This window comes from Lygodium microphyllum, chromosome 3 (genome assembly GCF_053477565.2).
Source record: "Lygodium microphyllum isolate KBCC chromosome 3, Lygodium_microphyllum_v1.1.10, whole genome shotgun sequence".
Lineage (NCBI taxonomy): Eukaryota > Viridiplantae > Streptophyta > Polypodiopsida > Schizaeales > Lygodiaceae > Lygodium > Lygodium microphyllum.
The window spans coordinates 71,510,186-71,528,689 of record NC_141137.1 but is presented as its reverse complement, the minus strand read 5'-3'; positions in this window follow the sequence as shown (position 1 = coordinate 71,528,689).

The following is an 18,504-nucleotide window of genomic DNA, read 5'->3' as shown; positions in this document are numbered from 1 at the left end:
ATTGCGCTTTTTGCCTCAGCTTAACTTTAGGGGCTGCCTCTACGCCTTTGCTCTTTTTCCATCCTTTTTTCACTTTTTTCTTCATTTTTCTGCCATCTCGAATTGAGGTTAACATTACCCCCCTCCGACACGGGTGCCAGTCCCATGGCACTTCTAGCTATTTGTTGGGAAAAGGTAGGCGGTTGGCAAGGTGTTGGTCAGGTGATGGTAGGACCACATGTGGACTCAAATGCTTTGGAAGCTTTGGCAACGATGGTTGACGGAGAAGCCAATCAGATGTCAAGTGGATGATGGGGCCTCCGAAGTTGGTGGTTTGCCGCATTTTGTAGTACTTGAAAGGAGAAGGTGCACTGCTCTACCTAAGGGGAGTGTCTACTTTACTATGTGGTACATTGTGCTCGTGCTGGTGGAATGGGGAGCTACGTCTAACCACAAGCAGGCATGGGTGATGTCCCACACTTGAGGACCCCGTTTGTGTGGTAGGGAGGTGCAGTGTGTATAGCGTAAAGTGACAGGTCTAACCATAGGCGAGTGTTACCTCCCTAGGTATGTCCTGCCCTTGATGTGACCTAAGCGTAAAGTGGGGGGTCGAAAAGGGGCTAGGGGGTTAGACGTGGAGCCGGCCAACTGATACCACCAGACATGCCTAACTTGGGGACCCCTAGGTGCAGTGATCGTGTCCGATTGTGTCATGTGTAGTCCTGGTTGTGTCTTCACATGAGTCTGTCTTTCCATGTCTTTTTCTTTTTGTGATGTATTTTCTTGCCTTCCTTTCTTTATTTTATTTTTCTTTTCTTTTATTTTTTCTTTTTCTCTCTTTCTCTTTTAAAAAAAAAAATATAGCCAGGATGACAGCCAATTTCTAACTTTCATCGTCAGAGTGAGGTGGAGAAGGGGGGCGGATAGATTTGCTCAAAAACTGCCAGCTCTGCATGTATCTCTTAAGATTCATGCGAACATGGAGTGAAGTGGTGGAGAGGAAGGGGTGGTTACATCGGGTGAACTGGCTATCGTTCATATCTTCAAGAAGACCTAGGCAAAAAAAAGGTAGAAGGCTAGCTCTCATCATCAAGCACGTCATGGCATAGCTATCGATGGTGTTAGGATCAAAGAGGGGTGGGAGGCCATGTTCTTATGGGGTAGGTCCTGCTTAAGTAAGAGTTTAAGAATAATAAGGTAGTTACATGTGGTTATGAAGGTTGGATTGGGGCAAGAGGAAAAGTCGACGAGGAAGCGGGTCATGGAATCGTCTAGGCTTTCAAAGGTGAAGGTGAGACCTTGTTCAAAAGAGGCACATTTAGGATTATAGATAATGGGAAAGTCATAGCGGCCATGGAGGGTAGCATTAAAATCCACTCGTACCCTACGAAGCTACGCCATAAATGTGGGGTTGTTCGTCTCATAGGATAAGGTGTTGCAAAAGGCCATCCAGGAAAGCATGCTAATGTCGCACATCCGTCTCCTCCACATGGCCTGGCAGTTATAGCCTTGTACAGAATGCGGCACTTCAAAGACCTTATTCTGCCAAAAGTCTGCCTCTTCGGTCCCCCAAAGAGTGGGATTCTTTTCTCTCTCTTCCATTGCTGGCCTAGTCGGCTTCCAATCACAATCACTTCCTCCACTACTTTAAGTGGCATGACTCTCCTCAGGCTGTTGGGCAAAAGGAAGCTAAAGGAGAAGGGTTTTTTGTTCCTTTTATATCGCTCCCAAACTATTAATTCAGCATGAAAACCTGCTTGGAGGTCATTTGGGCATGGTGGTAGGGGTGCGGATGGTTGCACGACCGGCTTGGCTCTCATTTGTTTCCTGGTTTCTTCCACCAGTTTCTTTCTCCTTGCCCTGAGGGCGGCTTGTCTTTCCGCAGATGTATCAATTGATGGCTACTCTTGGGAATGTGGTGAGGAGGGTTGTCGGATCACCTCTTTTTTTAATCTGCCCATATCAAATTGGAGTTCAGCTTCATCCCTCTATCGTTCTACTTATTGTGGTTCCTCTTCAAAGCCTAGTGCATTGACCTCTTGGGGGGTTAGGCTGGCCATCAATAAGTACTTTCGTTGATCATCAAGGCTCAGCCCCACGACATCGAATTGGGGTGGCATGTGTAGTCCTACTTGCAGGGCCCTATGGGCTATGCTTAGTTTCTTATTTGCCACCCCGAGGGACTCCCCCTCCTCTGAGTGGGTGGTATCCATTAATGTATTCAAGAAGGCTTTCTATTGAGTGTTGAAAGCTACTTGGGCGGCCTCTAGTCTACTCTCTGCAAGGATTTTCTCTTTTTCCACGAGAGCCAGGTGACGTGCCAAGGTCTTCATCCTCCATTCATTCTGTCCCACCCATTCTTCAGCTCTCTTCTTCATTTCCTCCATTCCTTCCCCCTACCTTTGCACTAGAGCTATGAGTCTTTGCTCCTGGTCTTTCAATTATTTGCTCATTCTCTCCTACTCTTTTCTTTCTAAGTTCAGCTTCTCAATCATGGTATCCATCTCCTTATGATATTGTTCTTTCTCTTGCTTCCTCTCCTCTTCTTTGGCGGCAAACTCCTCCATGCCTTGTTTGATCTTATCAGCCTTTGCGGTTAGCTCTTCATGTTGCATGATCAAGAGTTTATACTTCCTCTACATTTTTACCAACTCCTGATTCTCATCTTCCAGTCGTTGCCTCCAGCTTTCCTCCCTGTCGTCCTTAGCCTTCAGCTCCTATTTGAGATCAAAGATCTCCTTTTGTTGCATGGCTATCTGTCAGGTCTTTTCAAGCTGAAAAGCAGCTACCGACTCTTTTTTCGCAACTAACTCGGCCACAGCTATCTTCCTCTCCTCTTTAGCTTTCTCTAGCTGAGAGAGCAATTCTGCAACATATTCATCATAGTTAGCTAGTGGTGTCATTGTTGTGTGGATCGGAGTGGTTGAGCCCTCCACTTTCTGGCATTTTGGATCTTGTTTAGATTCGGCGTTTGTGGCTGGCCTCTTCTGCCTTGTGGTTGTAGTTTCCATGCCCTTTTCTTGGGCGAATTCCCTATTGATGAAATATTGCATTTAGGCCACAAAGTTTGAGACATCGACACTAGTAGGGATGCTTGGGGTGAGGGCGGTTGTTTCGGTGGTGGGCACCAGGAGGGTCGGGATAGGATGGATGGGGGCTTTACCCTTGTGTTCAGTGACAGCTGGCGGTATGATCTCTGGCACCTGAGTGCTTGAGCCTAGCCCCTCCTCCCTGGGCGGGCTCAGAGCTCCTAGGTCATGTACCCTGCTTTGTTGCTCTATAGAACAACGTGTGGCTTCGGCCATGTCTTCCTCCTTCCTTCTTAGCTCCTCCTCTTCCTTAGCAGCCCTTTTCTCCCTCTCTTCTTCTGCTTTCCTTGATTCCTCCTCCAATTTATTTGCTTTCTATTTCTTCTTCTTCTCCCTCTCTTCCTCCTCTTTGAGGGATTCCCTTTTTGTGGCCTTCGTCCCACTTCTTCTTTTGTGCCATCCTCTTCTTAGGTTTCTTTACTTGCTTTTTGCTTGACTGTTCCTTCTATTCTCCCCTTTCTTCGTTACTTTCGGTCTTGTCGCTAGACAACTCTTGGTTCTGGCGAGGGGGCGATCCGTCGGGTGTTTCTCCTTCTCCTTCTTCTGCATCCTGTGCCTGTTTTACTGCCCGCAGTCAAAACACTTCCGCAGCCGACGAAAGGGGCTTTTGATGAGGCTTTCTTCCTCTCAGTGCTTTTGGAGACTGGGGACTCCCTGCCTGCTAGCTTGCTTCCCAAGGCTAGTGCTTTTACTGCCTAGTCTATGGTCTTGCGCACATAGCCATTCCAGTCAACCTCATCCAGGGCGCGAGCTACCATGTTCTCCAGCACAGGCACGCTGATTCGGTGCATGAGAAAATTGTAGCACTGGCTAGAGAACAGTGAGTGCACCAGTTTTGCTTGCATGCGGGCTTCGGCATTAGGGATATCCTGGATGCTGATGCCATCGTTGGTCAGCACCTCTTCCCTCTTCATCTTAAGCATGGCATAGACATCTCTTTTCTGCTTCTTCTCCACCTTAGGCTCTAACCCCAATGCCTTCTCCACCAAGACTGGGTTCAAGGGTACCCATACCTGTTTGGCCTTCTCCCCCCTTCCCACTATTACAGTTCCACATTCTTGATCTGGGCTGTAATTTCTAAGGAATTCCACACATTTTGTGTGGTGAGGCTCTTGTGCGAACTTCTCAAAGTACTTCGCAAGGTTGCACCACTCTATGACCCTCTTGGTTGGTTCCTCCTTGGCCACTACTTTCTCGATGTTATGGATGGTTTGAAATTTCAGTTGGTTGTAGGCACGGCTTTCCAAGGAGATGCCGTATACTAGGTCCTCTCCTCTTCCGTGAAGGGGAGTTGGTGGGCATGGTCTTATTGCGACATCTTTCGTTCTTGTCATGAACCATGATTTCCATTAGTGCTTTTTAAAAATAATAATTTGCAGAAAAGAAGGACTTTATGTTTGTTGAATGAAAGCATTAAGATCCAACATAGATTCTTCCCTTCGGACTTTTTGCCTTTTATTTCAAAGCTTTTGTGACATTCCTCCTACATCACTAGTTTCTTATGTGTTTATGTGTTTGCTTCATCTTGATCGGTTTTAATTTGATTCACCTTACCCCCTCCCCTTCCAGATTAAGAAGAATCCTTCCTAAGATTGAAGGTTAGGAGGTCAAGGGCATTCAACATTCAGAGATAAGGGTTACTTGCGCATGAGCCAAGTATGGAATTCTGGGTTATACTCCAATTGAGCCTCGCGGTCCAAATCAAAGGGTCGAATACTTATGTGTGTGATGTAAGTGAGGACATCCGTTAGGAAATTGCCGGAATCAACATGGCTACCAATGTGCAGCTCTTCTTCAGTAATGAGACAATCAAGATATAGGTATCCTTTGACGTGCTCTTCGATGGGTCGGCCACAAAGAGTGGTTAACACTTTATATGAGGTGGGTGCGACATAGGTTGGGTTATACTCCAATGCCTTGATTGCACGGCACTCCTCAGCATTGGTCATGATTTGACATCCTTCGAGTTCCCAGTGCAATTGTAGAGTGTACCAGTTTCGTAAAAATGGGGAGTCGGTGTCAGCTAACGCTTTCAACTCCTCGACTTCTTTGTCAGTGATGGAAGAAGTCACGTCCTTATCGTAGGACGTAATGAGGCACTATTTGATGGTTTGTTCTCTTGATATCCCAGTGCGTAGAAACTCCGCAGCTGAGTGGGGGGGTTTTGACAAATGCAAATTCGAATGTGTCCCAAAAACAAGGCATCATGCGAACTTCAATTGGGAACAGCTCTTGCAACAGGCCTAAGTCCAAGTGGTCATAACTTAGAGCTAGCGACATGAACGTGACATCTAAGCGTCTAAGACAAGCAATAACGTCATCCCCTGTGTCTTCGGCTAGGTCTCGGCCAGAGTTAAGAATGATTTCTACTCGTAGGAGGGTTTGAGGCTTGCAGGTGGCTAGGGTTTGATGAGGCTAGAAGGCTTGGCGGCAGATGGTGGTAGTTGCCCATGAAGTGCTGATTGAGTCTCGTGGATGAGCATCGAAGTAGTAGCTGCTACGGATGGGCTGCTATACTCGGATTGGGTTTGGCAAGTCTTATCGGCACTAGCAGGGGTTAAAGTGTGTAAAGGCATTTGTGGTTTGGGCCAGTAGGCTTGCTCAACTTGTTTGGGCTTATGCGTGGGTAGGCTTGTAGGAGGCGAGTCCTAGAAGCATTGTAGCTTCTGGTTCTGAGATTCTATGGGGCTCGGGGTAATTAAGCTTGAGGGTAGCTTTTGAGTAGTGCCTTGGTCCATTCGAACCTTAGGGATCCATATCCATGCATTCCCCTTATAGAAGCCTTACGCATGCAAGAGGGCTTTAGGAACCCATCTTGGCTTCATCATACTTCGATTTCTGTAACTGCATCTTGGCCTCCTAGGTTTAGAGTTTCTTATGTTACGAGGACATGAGAGTCTACTCTTAGGAGGCGATTGTGGTTGCTTAGGCCTCCATTGAAACTTAGGCTGTTGGGCCTTAGCTTTTGCTGCTATGATCGGCGGCTCATGAGATTCGTTGGATGGTGGTCGAGCACTACGCTCCCCGTAGACTTGGCTACGAGTATTTCTACCGGTGGCCTTATGGACTTTGATGAGGTTACGTGGCCCTTGCTGAAGGCTGTAATAATGCAGATGTTGCCTATGGCGAGGTGGATGCGCTATGACTCATAATTGACATTGCAGTGAGTTTGCTTCTTGAAGGTTCGCCCCAGCAGTGACTTTGTGCCTGTGTCTGTAGTGTTTGGCAACATGTAAAACAACATTGATACAATCTTAGACTCGATAGCAACAGCAGCCTTGCACTTGCCGAGAAGTGCGTATGAGCGCCCCCATATGGGCTTAATTTGGCATTAGTGGACTGTAGTGGTGGTTCACCAAGTTGGGTCCAATGATCGTGAGTTAAGACATTGAATTTTGCTCCCTCGTCGATCAAGGCATTGAAAGCACATGTTTGCTCGGTAGTGACCGTGATGTGGAGGTATGCGGGTTCTACAGCTTCCTCATCCTCATCATCAATTTACGTGATTGTGGCGACTTGTACTTTGACAAGGGGTTCTAACATTGGTGGCTCATGCAGCGGATGCATGGGAGGGTAGTACTTCTTAATGCAACTACCATTGAAGAAGCCTATACTCTCACTGTCTAGAGTCTCGAGCTCAATGTTGCCAGTTTGGCTGATTGCACGAACGTTGAAAGGCCCAAGACCTATAAACTTCATTTTCTGCTTGTGTCCTTTAACTGAGTACAGGAGCATTAAGTCGCCCTGGTCAAAGTCACGCTGCTTAACATGCTTATCAAACTAGCTCTTGCATCGTGCCTTCTCGCATATGAGCGCATGAGTGGCTAGAAGGCAAGTTTCCGAGAGGTGTTCAAGTTCAACCAAGCATTCCATCCATGCCTCCTTCCCTTCCCATTGTTCTTGAAGTGCTATTCTCAAGCTAGGAATGAAGAACTCTACTGGTAGAATTGCCTCAGTCCCATAGGTCAACCTAAAGGGAGTCTGGCTGACAACCATTTTATAATCTATACGGTAAGCCCACAAGCGTTCCATCAACTTGTTATCCCAGTCGATGCATGAAGCAGAGATCACCTTGGTCAGGACATTTACAAGGATCTTATTTGTGGATTCTGCCTGCCCGTTTGCCTGAGGGTAGTATGGAGAGGATTTCTAATGGATAATTAGAAAGGTGGATAGAAGATGCGCTATCACTTCATTGATGAAGTGTGTGCCCTGGTCACTAACTAGTTCGATGGGGTAGCTGAATCGTGAGATCACATGCTCCCATAAGAACTTAGCAGTTGTTTTAGCGTCATTCTTTCGTGTCCCTCTCGCTTCTGCCCATTTCATTAGGTAGTCTGTGGCCATAATGATATATTTGGCCTGTGAATACTGTGCCGCAGGACTAATGGGTCCTATGAAGTTGATCCCCCATTTTTCGAAGGGTTGTCGTGTAATGATTGGGGTCAAATCCATTTGATCCTTGTGAATCGGGACCTTTGTCCGCTGACACTCGTCACAATGCTTGGCGAATCATGTTGCATCGCGAAAAAGTGTGGGTCACCACTGTTGAGACTATAGCACCTTGCAGGCTGTCGTGTCTCCACTAAAGTGCCCTCCAGCAATTCTGCTGTGTGCCTCCCCGAGCACATCATGCATCTCATGCTCGCATGCACATCTATGCAACAACCCGTCTTGCCCTAGACTATATAATTGGCCTGCTATCAACTGATAGGGTTGGATTTTGAGGATAAGTTGCCTAAGTCAGGCTTTTTCTATCAGTCGCTCAAGCAGTCCGTGCTCCAATACTTGGACGATGGCATCTACCCAATATGGCGTTAGATCAGCCTTGAATAAATCTCTCTCGCTGGAAAGGTCAAATAGATGGGCATCTTGCAATTCATCGGCAATGCCTTGTCCAGCGGCCTCTCCCGTGGGGATGCATCACATGTGATCAGCCATGTAGCACTATTTTCCCTTCCATACAACAATGGAGAAGTCGAATTCTAAAGCAGAAGGAGTCATCAAGCTATGCATCCTATAGCGTAGGGTTTCTTTACTAGATATAGCAAGGCTTGATGGTCCATGAAGAAAGTAAAAGGCATAGCCAACAGATAATGCCGAAACTTCTTTACAGCAAATACAATGGCTAAACCCTCTCTCTCAGTCACATCGAGTAATTCATTTCGGTCTCAGTGAGTTGTCTACTAGTAAAGCTCACTGGATAGTCGAGGTTTGTGTTCGCCAAGTTGGCACAACACTGCCCCCACGGCGAATTTTGAAGCATCAATATGCACGTGGAAGGTAATGGTCCAATCTGGGGCTCGTAGAATCAATGCAGTAGTCAGAGCCTTTTTCAATTCCTCATATGCTCGTTGTCATGCTTCAGTCCACTCAAAGACTATCAATAGCTTGTACAAAGTTCTGGCAATCAATGCATAGTTCAGCACAAACCGTCGATAGCAGCCCATATGGCCTAAGAAGCATTGGAATCCCTTATAGTTGATTGGGGACGGAAGATCAACAATAACCCTGGCTTTTGAGAAGTCAATGGCAATGCCATTCTTCAACACCACATGCCCTAGGATGCATCCATGTTTCATCTAGAACTGGCATTTTAAGGAGTTCAGGGAGAGACGATATAGGCGACACCGCTCAAAGACTACTCAGAGTTTGTCTAAGTGTTCTCTCCAGGTCGAGTGAACACACAAGTCATCCATGAAGACTTCCAATTCCTTGCAAAGCATGTCTTTAAGTATGGTGCACATGAGACATTGAAAGGTGGCTAGAGCATTAGTCAACCCGAAGGGCATGACTATGTAAGCAAAGACGCCCCACTCAATGGCAAAGCAGGATGAACTTGCACGTGATTATATCCAAAGAAGCCATCCAGAAAGTTGTAGGCCTCTTTGCCTACCACTCTTTCGAGCATGTGCTTGGTGTATGGCAATGGGTAGTTGTCTCTCTTGGTGGCAGCGTTCACCTTCTTGTAATTGACACACACTCTAATCTTTCCATTTTTCTTCATCACTATGACTATGGGCGACACCCAGTCTGTGTGCACAATTTCATAAATGAATCCTGGTCTCATCAACTTATCAATCTCTTCTTTGATTGCATGAGCGTGTTTTGGATTCATTGGGTACAGTCGCTACTTGACCGGCGTTGCGTTTGGCGTCATGGGTATATTATGAGTCACTATGCTCGGATCTACCCCCTTAAGCTCTTCTAAGGACCAAGCAAACACGTTTAGATACTCTTGCAAGAGAGCAACAAGACTCGTCTCCTCTTCCTCAGTCAAGTCATCGGCAATAAAGATTGGTCGGGGTGTCTCCCCTTCCTATGGTAGGTTCACCTCCTTGACCTTGGTTGGGATGGGTTCACTCGTTTGTCCCTTGGCGTTTGGCACCCAACAGGATTACTACCCTGTCACCCTTCTTGAATTTCGTAAATCTCTTCAGGAGATCCTTGGCTTTCTTTGCTCTTTCGTTTGCATGTCCCTAGGCTGTTTTGCCCTTTCTTCCTTCAACCGTCTATGCCTCAGGTGGACGGGTAGGTCCCCCTTGGTTCGTCTGGTCTTGGATGGTCTAGGTATTTCTGGGTCGCTATCTGAGCTTACTTTCGACTCAGAATTGAAATTGCCATTTTCGCTAGAAGAGGTGGTTTCTCTTGGCGATCGCTGCTCAAAGGGTGACTCTGTTCTAAGCACTGGTGTCATATCTAGTTGGGTTAGACCTGCTTGTTCGAAATCTATGGATTCTATATGTTCCAACCAAGCGCGGTCACAATCCTATGTGTTCCAACCAATCTATGGATTCTACGTGTTCCAACCAAGCACGGTCACAATCCATGCGCATGACCCCTTGCCCTATCTTAAAGACACTCTTTTTCTGTGGCTTGGAGTCCGCTTGTATCTGTTCTATTTCTCATCCCTCAGTGTCGTATTCCATTGTGTCTATCTCATCCTTACTTTCGTCACTGAAAGAACGATAGTCTTCGTACTCATAATTGGAGTCATCTTCGTCCAATTACTCATCGTCTCCTAGGTTTTGGTATATCTCTTGTCTCTGATCGGGGACTAGGGCCCAATTGTACATGAGGTTTAAGTCATGCACCCTGGTCCATTGCCACCTTGGTTCGTCTAACAGATCTTTGAGTGGCTTGAAGTTTGCTGCTAGATTGCCAGTCAAATACTCTAGAAACTCTTGGAGTTCCCTCTTGTTATTTGGCACTTGGAATGTGACAAGTTTAGGTCGCCCACGAAGGGTTCCTGCCATCATGTAGACTAGTACGAAGGGTGTGTCTTTTGACTTGCCAACTGTCTTGATGGCTTGTTCATATGCCTCATGACCCGAGAATGGCAAATCGATCATAGCAAGGACATACATCTAGTCTTGCTCATCCTCCGGGCATGGGATATACTTGGTCAAGGGCCCACAGGACTTCTTGACTTGAGCGTTACCTTTAAGCATCGCAGAGATGGCATCCAAGTCGACTGGAGAGGTCTTCCAAGTGTCCATCTCTACCCTCACAACTTCTATTCTATTACCAAGGAAGATTAAGCCATTACCCCAATCTTTGATGACTCTGGCATTGCGCATCTAGGGTCGGCCTAATAGGATATCGTAGTCCACTCCCTTCATGACTATAAAGTCAACCAAGAACTGGACGCTTGCGATTTTCACCGGCCAGTTTTTGAGTAACCCGAATGGTTTCACTCTCATACCATTTGTAGTGTGACATTGAACCTGGCAGTCTCGACATGTGGGTTTCCCCAAGTCTAAAGCACTGCATGGCTCAGTACACTAACCCCCGCTCCTGTGTCTACAATCCCCTTTCTCGTTGTGTCGCCTAGGGCTAAGACAGGTAAGATCGCATCCATCTCGGTGCCTTCCCAGAAAGCATTACCATGCAAGGACTTAGGCACAATGTGAAGCGTCAGACTTGATATTTGTGTCTCTGCATCATGATCGTGCAGGTCTATAGCGGCTTGCTCTCGTGATCCTTCAATCCACTGCTTCAGGTCTTGCCATCGAGTGGAATCCTGCCTAAGCAAGTCTCCTAGGCTCAATGTCACAGGGGTGGTCACTAGCATGGTAAGGAGGTCATTGATTGCTCGTCTTTCTCCTATTCTGGATTGTCTTGGCCAATGGCCAAGACTGATTTGCTGGCTTGTAGCATCAAGGCTTTGCCTAAGCGGTACCGCTTGTGGCGCAGTCGCATCTCTCGATTTTGGTCGAGGGGGTGAGACTGGCATGCTCATGTTGGAGAGATCTTTGATCTCATCCTCTAGGATGGGCTTAGCATCTTTTAGGAGCTCTTGGGCCTCTTTTACCAATTCCTTCACTTTCTCAATAGCCTCTAGTTGGCACTTTGGATGTGAGTATTCCCCTACCTTAGCACTTCCATTTTCGTCCGTCTTAGGAGCTGAGGTTTCTACCTCTGCGTCATTAACCTTCTTTCCAGCAGGTAGAGTTGTGGAACTGTCAATTTTCAGCATGATCTTAGATTCGAATTTCTTTTTTCTCTATCTACATCTCTTCTTCCCGATCGAGGCTACATCGAGGTTGCTAGGACTGGGCAACGATATGTCGGCCTGCTTCATCTGTGCTCGGGTTATGACACGCAATGGGATAGGTGTGGCCTCCCCATCCAGGTTCTTGACAACAGTCCCAATGGGACAGATGGCACGTTGATTGAACTTGAGGATAGTTTTCACATGGGATAGTCAATGAAGAGATGAGTGATTCCGCACTGAAAGCACCTTAGGTCTACCTTGTCTCTATTTGGTTGCTCCCTTTCAGGACAACGTGATAAGACATGCCCTGGATGACCACAAGTCCAACATATGATTGGATCCTGCATCTACCCTACTAGGCCTCTACCTCGGCCTCTTCCTAACGCCATCACTGGTACTGGTCGATAGTCCATAAGGATTGTGTTGCCCTCATCGTCGTGCGAGACGTACGGGTATACATAAGTCTCTTCCTCATTTGGCTCCTCCATGTAGTGGACTAGAGCGTCGCTCGGTGGATGGGTCACGTAGGGACCAATCGATCTAGGTATGCCTGTAGGGTTTATGTCCATTCTAGGGAGAGTCGGTTTGACGTCGTTAGGTGCAGGTAGGGCCAATGGGGCTCCCCTTCCGAAGAATTGTTGGGCTCTGCTCACTAGATATGGTTGGTCATATGGTTGTGAGTACAGAAGCCTTCTCGGTAATCTGCAATGTGCAACATCGTGACCAAATCTACCGCAATTAGCGCAAGGTTGTGACCTAGGGTCTTAACACTCAATTGGCAAGTGGTTTCCACCACAGTATACGCATTGGACATGTGGGCATGTTGGTCATTTCAACATATCCTGCAGTTTGGCTATCTCCATTTTTACCTCAGTCAAGTCTTGGTTTGTCTCAATGGCTTTCCCCTTATCTTGGGCCGTTGGACCTGATCGTTCACTAGAGGCTGACGCTCTCTTTGAACTCCACAAGTTGGTCTCTTCTGAATTTGAGCTCCTGGAGCTCCACTCTTTTAGCTAATCGTCTACTCGAATGGCCTCTTCAAACACCCTAGCTAGCGAGTCTTGCTGCAAGCTCGAGTTGCCTACTAAGGCCTTATACAACTCCTCGCTCCATATTCCACTAATAAACACAGTGGACACCGCTCTTTTGATAGGTCGTTCACCTGTGGGGATTCTCTTGAAAAGGCTCCTCACGTGGGTGACATAGTCACAGATGTCCTCTTTCTCTTTCTGCTTGACATTCATCAGTCTTACTAGCAGATTGTTAGAGTATCTGGGCTCGGAGAATCTCTTGATGAAGAGGTTTTTGAGGACGTTAAAGTTCACTTGTTCTCCAGCATCTAGACTCATGTACCAAGTTCTACCCCTGTCACCTAAGTAAAGCCCAAATGCTTGAGAGCATTGAGTCAAGTTGGTGAGGCCGTTGGCCTAGTAGACTTTCTCAAATTGCTTTACAAAGTTGTATGGATCGTTGTGGGGTTGGTACTTATCGAGTTGTTTTGCAACAATTGGGATTTTAGACTGGCCCTTAGAGCCCTTGTTTGCTCCTAATCCTACTAGTAATGTTGTCGCTAGTGCTGCAGCACTCTGCTCCGCTGCTGTGTTGTCGAGCAGTCGCTTCATGAGAAGCTCATCAATGTCAAGTCTTCTACCAGGTCTCTCTCATGATCGGTCCGATTCCCACCTGCGAGGTTCAGCACCCGTTGTACCACACCCAATTCTGCATTCTTCCTTAAGCTCCTAGCACGCTGGTCTTGATTGTATTTCACTATGCCTTGTAGCACCTTGTGGGCTAGCTTCTATTCCTCTTCCAAGTCTGTTATGATGGCCTCTGCCGTTCTATCGCGGTGCTCATACAAAGCGTGTGCATCGTAGCTGCTCACTAGTTGTTGAATTGCCTCTAGAAAAACTCCTAAGTCGAGTTCCTTGTTTGGCTGATCTTTTCTCTGTCATGATCACGTTCTCGTGCTCCACCAAGCTGTCGATCAGGTTGAGCAAGTTTGTCAGATCCACTTTTCTAGCGCCGCTTGCTTGGTCCTACCCTGTGCTTTGGCATGTGTTTTGGTCACCTATCTATGTCTTGGGATCTTCTCCTATTGGTGGGTTCCTTGAGGTGTTTGTCTGAGTGAGTTCCTTGACTTATTACATCCAATCATCAATTTATCTCTACTCAGTATGTGTGTGTGTTCTTTCCCATGCACTTGTGCTCAATCGGTCTTTTAGCTGTCCTTAAGTGTACTTCAAGTGTGGAAATTCAAGGTGAGTGCGAAAAACAAATATCTAAGCGGCTCATGTACTCTCGCTTTGTTTTAGGCCTGATAGGCTTGTTGACCCACTTCTGGCCGTCTTATCAGGTTTTAGGGTTTCTCCCTACGTTGTCTTACCCGTTTTAGGTTTATTCATGGTCTTTGGTTGAGCTGGCTGTCGCTAGGACTCTGGGTCTTGCAATGGCCTACTCGAGCTACATCCTACGAATTTGCCTATTCCCTGAGCCAGAATTGAGTTCCGCACGTCGGGAGAACTCACGAAGGTTTATGCAACTAGGTCTGGTCTAATTTCCTAAAAATTTGGAAAAATCCTGACTCGGCCCAACTCATCCACAGGGGCCGAGTGATGGATTCAGACGGGCCGAGTCTGTCACTCGAATGAGTCGAGAGCTGAATTGAAATTGTGGGCCGAGTGTGTTGCTCGGATGGACCGAGGCGATTCACTCAGACAAGCTGAGGCAATTCACTCAGACGGGCCGAGGGGGTCTATTCAGAGATTCACTTGGACGAGTCGAGGGGGTCTATTCAGACGGTCGAGGCACACGGGCTGAGCGTTGAGTTTTGAGTGGGCCGAGTGATATGCTCGGACAGGCTGAATTGACTAGTGGACTGAATCGGCCGAGAGTAAGTGGGTCAAGGATTGATTCTGGGACTTGGCCCAAGAACCAGCCACTCGGACGAGTCAAATGGCGTGCGACGACAGCAGCGAAGGCACTGATTTGATCAAATCTTACGACTCATGCAATCATATCACACGAGAACTTCCAGATCAGTACCAAGGCATAAGGGAAAGGGCTTGATATATTTGGAACGCACGGTAGACTCCGTGGCGACAAGATCGAATTGAATCTCCAAGAGCTCTCTCTCTCTCTCTCTCTCTCTCTCTCTCTCAATGCCAGGGTATGAAATGAGCTCTTCCTTGACCTCTTAGCTCTTAAACCCCTTCCTGGGGTAAGGTTTTGATGTCCCCAATCACTCACTTGCCGACATTAAACATCCCAAGCACTCTTTTTTCCATTTTTGCATGATTTGTGCCCTGTTTTGTCATGTTTTACATCAACAAACCCTACGGTTTTTTGATTTGATTTCCTAATCCTAGCCTCTATGCTAAATGCAACAAAGATCGAAGGCAAAAAACTGAAATGATTTCTCCATCTTTTTCAATCATCAAACCAACAAAATGATCCAAAATACTTACTTGTTTTGAAGATAAAAAAACCCAAACTTCCTACATATCTCAAGCTCCGTTTCAGGGATGAATCCCTTACTTTGATGCTCGATATGAGGCACGCAAGTGCTCAAGCTTGAATCCGTTGGTCCCAGCAAACGGAACCAAAATGTGGGAGCTTTCGCTCAACTGCCAAGTCCCACGGACCGCTTATTGCTTCAAGCATTCCAAGCGAGCTCTAATGGCCATCTCTCACCTAGCCGACGCGTCATTGATCCTCTCAAGATGTAGTGAGCTTACCTTGATGCCAAAATGAGTTTCCTCCTCTCTCGCACACACCGATAGCTTCACAATCCTAGATGCTAGCTCAAGCATCCTCAAGCCTCCTCCATCTCCAAGCTCCATCCACCATAGCCGTGCGCACGAGAAAAGAGAAAAGAGAAGAAGAGAGAAGAGGAGATGGTGAAGAGCTTCACCCTCTTGATTCTTGACTCCCACACACTCACTCACTCCCTCATACTCTCAAGAGCACACACGCAAGCAAGGTGAAGAGAAGACGAGAAGAAGAGAGGACTCTTGTGAGCCACACACCAAAGAATGAGCTTCTCATTCACTTTTCAACTTTATCTACAAAACCCTAAATCCCATGGGCATCCATCCCTTTTTACATGACCGGCCATTGTGGTAAGGTCCCTTTTTGTAATTCCCTCTTCTTGCTTCATGCCCTAAGCCTATACCTGTCTATTCTTTGACAAATGGCATAGGAGGGAGCATGACGCTCTTTTACAAGAGTGTTTAGAGTTTTTTGAACTACACTTTTGTTTTTTGAACTAGCTTTACCTTTTGATCACTCCCAAGCCCGTTGAAGGTCTAGCCTTCACATGAGGAGAGCTCTGATACCAAGTATGATGCACAAGGAGTGCGTAGAGTAATTTTCCCAAGCTTCCATTTGGCACTCACGTTTCACAAGAAATGACTGTTTTACAAGAAACGACTGTTTTTACAAGAAACGGTCGTTTTATAAGAAACGGTTGTTTTACAAGAAATGACATTTTTACACGAAGCGACACTTTGCAAGGAAATAGAGCAAAGAGAGTTTTGAGAATGAAAGAGAGAAGATGTATTAGAAAGTTGTTAGAAAGATTTTTACAAAGGAACATGTAAACTCGAAGATGGTGCTATCAACACACCACTGTTTGGTAAGGGAGCAAGAGGTACTCCCTTATACAGTATGACGCACTAGGAGTGCATAGAGTAATTTCCCCAAGCTTCCGTTTGGCACTCACGTTTCACAAGAAACAATCATTTTACAGGAAACGACCGTTTTACACGAAACGACACTTTGTAAGGAAATAGAGCAAAGAGAGTTTTGAGAATGAAAGAGAGAAGATGTATTAGAAAGTTGTTAGAAATATTTTTACAAAGGAATGGGCAAACTCGAAGATGGTGCTATCAACACGCTACCAATCTTGACTCAACACCATTTGGTAAGGGAGCAAGAAGCCTTATACCTACTAACAAAACCACCTACATTGTTTTTAATTTTATAGACCCACTTACAACTAGTAGCTTTCTTCCCCTTACCCAGTGACAGTAGATTCCAAATCTTGTTGGCCTCTAATAATGCAACCATCTCCTCATCCATTGCTACATCCCAATGAGCATGATCAATTGCCTCCTCAAAACAAGTGGGCTCAACATCCTCAATTACTTCACCATATAAGCATAATGGTGAATTGCATAACCCTCAAAACTAAATTTTTTGATGATCTTTCTTACCCTATTAGATTTGCATGCCAGTAAATTATTCGATGGAGTCTTTATATTACCATGTGCTTTTTGTAAATCTGATGTTCTGATTGAAGGAGTACCAAGATCATCATCCAAACTCTTTGACCCACTAGAGTCTCCATCAAGAACAAAATGACTTCTAGATATATCACTACTATTTGATACTTTCTTCCTCTCTTTCTCAATACTTGCAATAACTAGTACATGCACTTAAAGATGTGGGGTTACTCCTTAGTCTCCCAAAATAATGACTAACTATAAGTCCACTAGTAGATAATATCTCTAGTCCACTAAGGGATTGTGTTTTCTATTTTTTTATCTGCATGTAACTATCATGATCATCAATTTCATCCAATGCATCTACTACTAGATAATATCTCTAGTCCACTAAGGGATTGTGTTTCCTATTTTTCTATCCACATATAACTATCATGATCATCAATTTCATCCAATGCGTCTCCATTAAATGTATACCAACTACTCATCTCACAAAAAATAACATCCTACTCACTCTAAATTCACTTATGATAAGGTTATAATAGTGATATCCTTTTGCTTTATCTAATAAAGATACATTTTAAGCATTTGGATCAAAATTTTTATGCAACTCATGGAGTATATGGAGATATGTAATATAGCCAAACACTTTAAAGTGACATACATTGGGCTTCCTTCCTGTAAGTATTCTTCGGGGGTCATACCATGAACTACAATTGTGGGAGTACTGTTCATAATGTAGACAATAGTATAAATAGCCTTTGATAAAAGATACTTTGGTATATTTTTTTGAGCCATCAACATCCGTGCAACTTCTACAATATGCTTATTTTTTTGTCACTACAACTCCATTGTGTTATAGACTATACTTATATGTAAACTATCTCTTTATCCCATAAGATCTAAAAATTCACTAAACTCATTAGAGAGGTATTCTTCCCCTCCATCTAACCTCAAACACTTAAATTTTAAGCATGTCTCTATTTCAATAGTATCCATTACAATTTTAAAGACTTCCAATCATCTATATGCATGACATCAAGTATGTTCCTACTTACATATTCATCATGAGAACAAGGCTGTTTTGCCTACTACCCAAACTAATATGCTTTACAGACCTTGTGTAATTTTGCAATTCTAAATGTAGAAAAACATGTAACCAACCCTTTGAGTTACATAAATTTTAACATTTGTAGATTTTCATATCCAATACATTTGTGTTATATTTCAATATCTATAGATTTACATACCCAATACATTTGTGCTATATTTCAATGTCAGTAATAACTATACCTTTCCTTTGGCATATATAGTAGCATTTATATTAAGAATTTCAACATCATCCAAAGTAAACATCCAACCAACTTTGCTTCCTTTACAATCAACTTACACTTACTGTCAAAGTCTTTCACAAAGTAGCCCTTCACAATAAATTTGACCCACAACCTTTGTTGTACCATTTGACATGCAACCCTTGTTATACCATTTGACCAACACATACCAAACTCTTTGTGATGGATGGCATATATAATAAATCTAATAAAATCTTTGTCTGACCATCATGCAAGGATAAAAGAAAATTTCTAATGTGCCAAATCATGTGGCGTGAGTCATCACTTGTCTCTAAATAATATAGACTCTATATAAATCATGCATCTCTCCAAGCCATTCAGCATGGCTAGTCATATGATTAGGTGCACATAAATCAATAGACCAT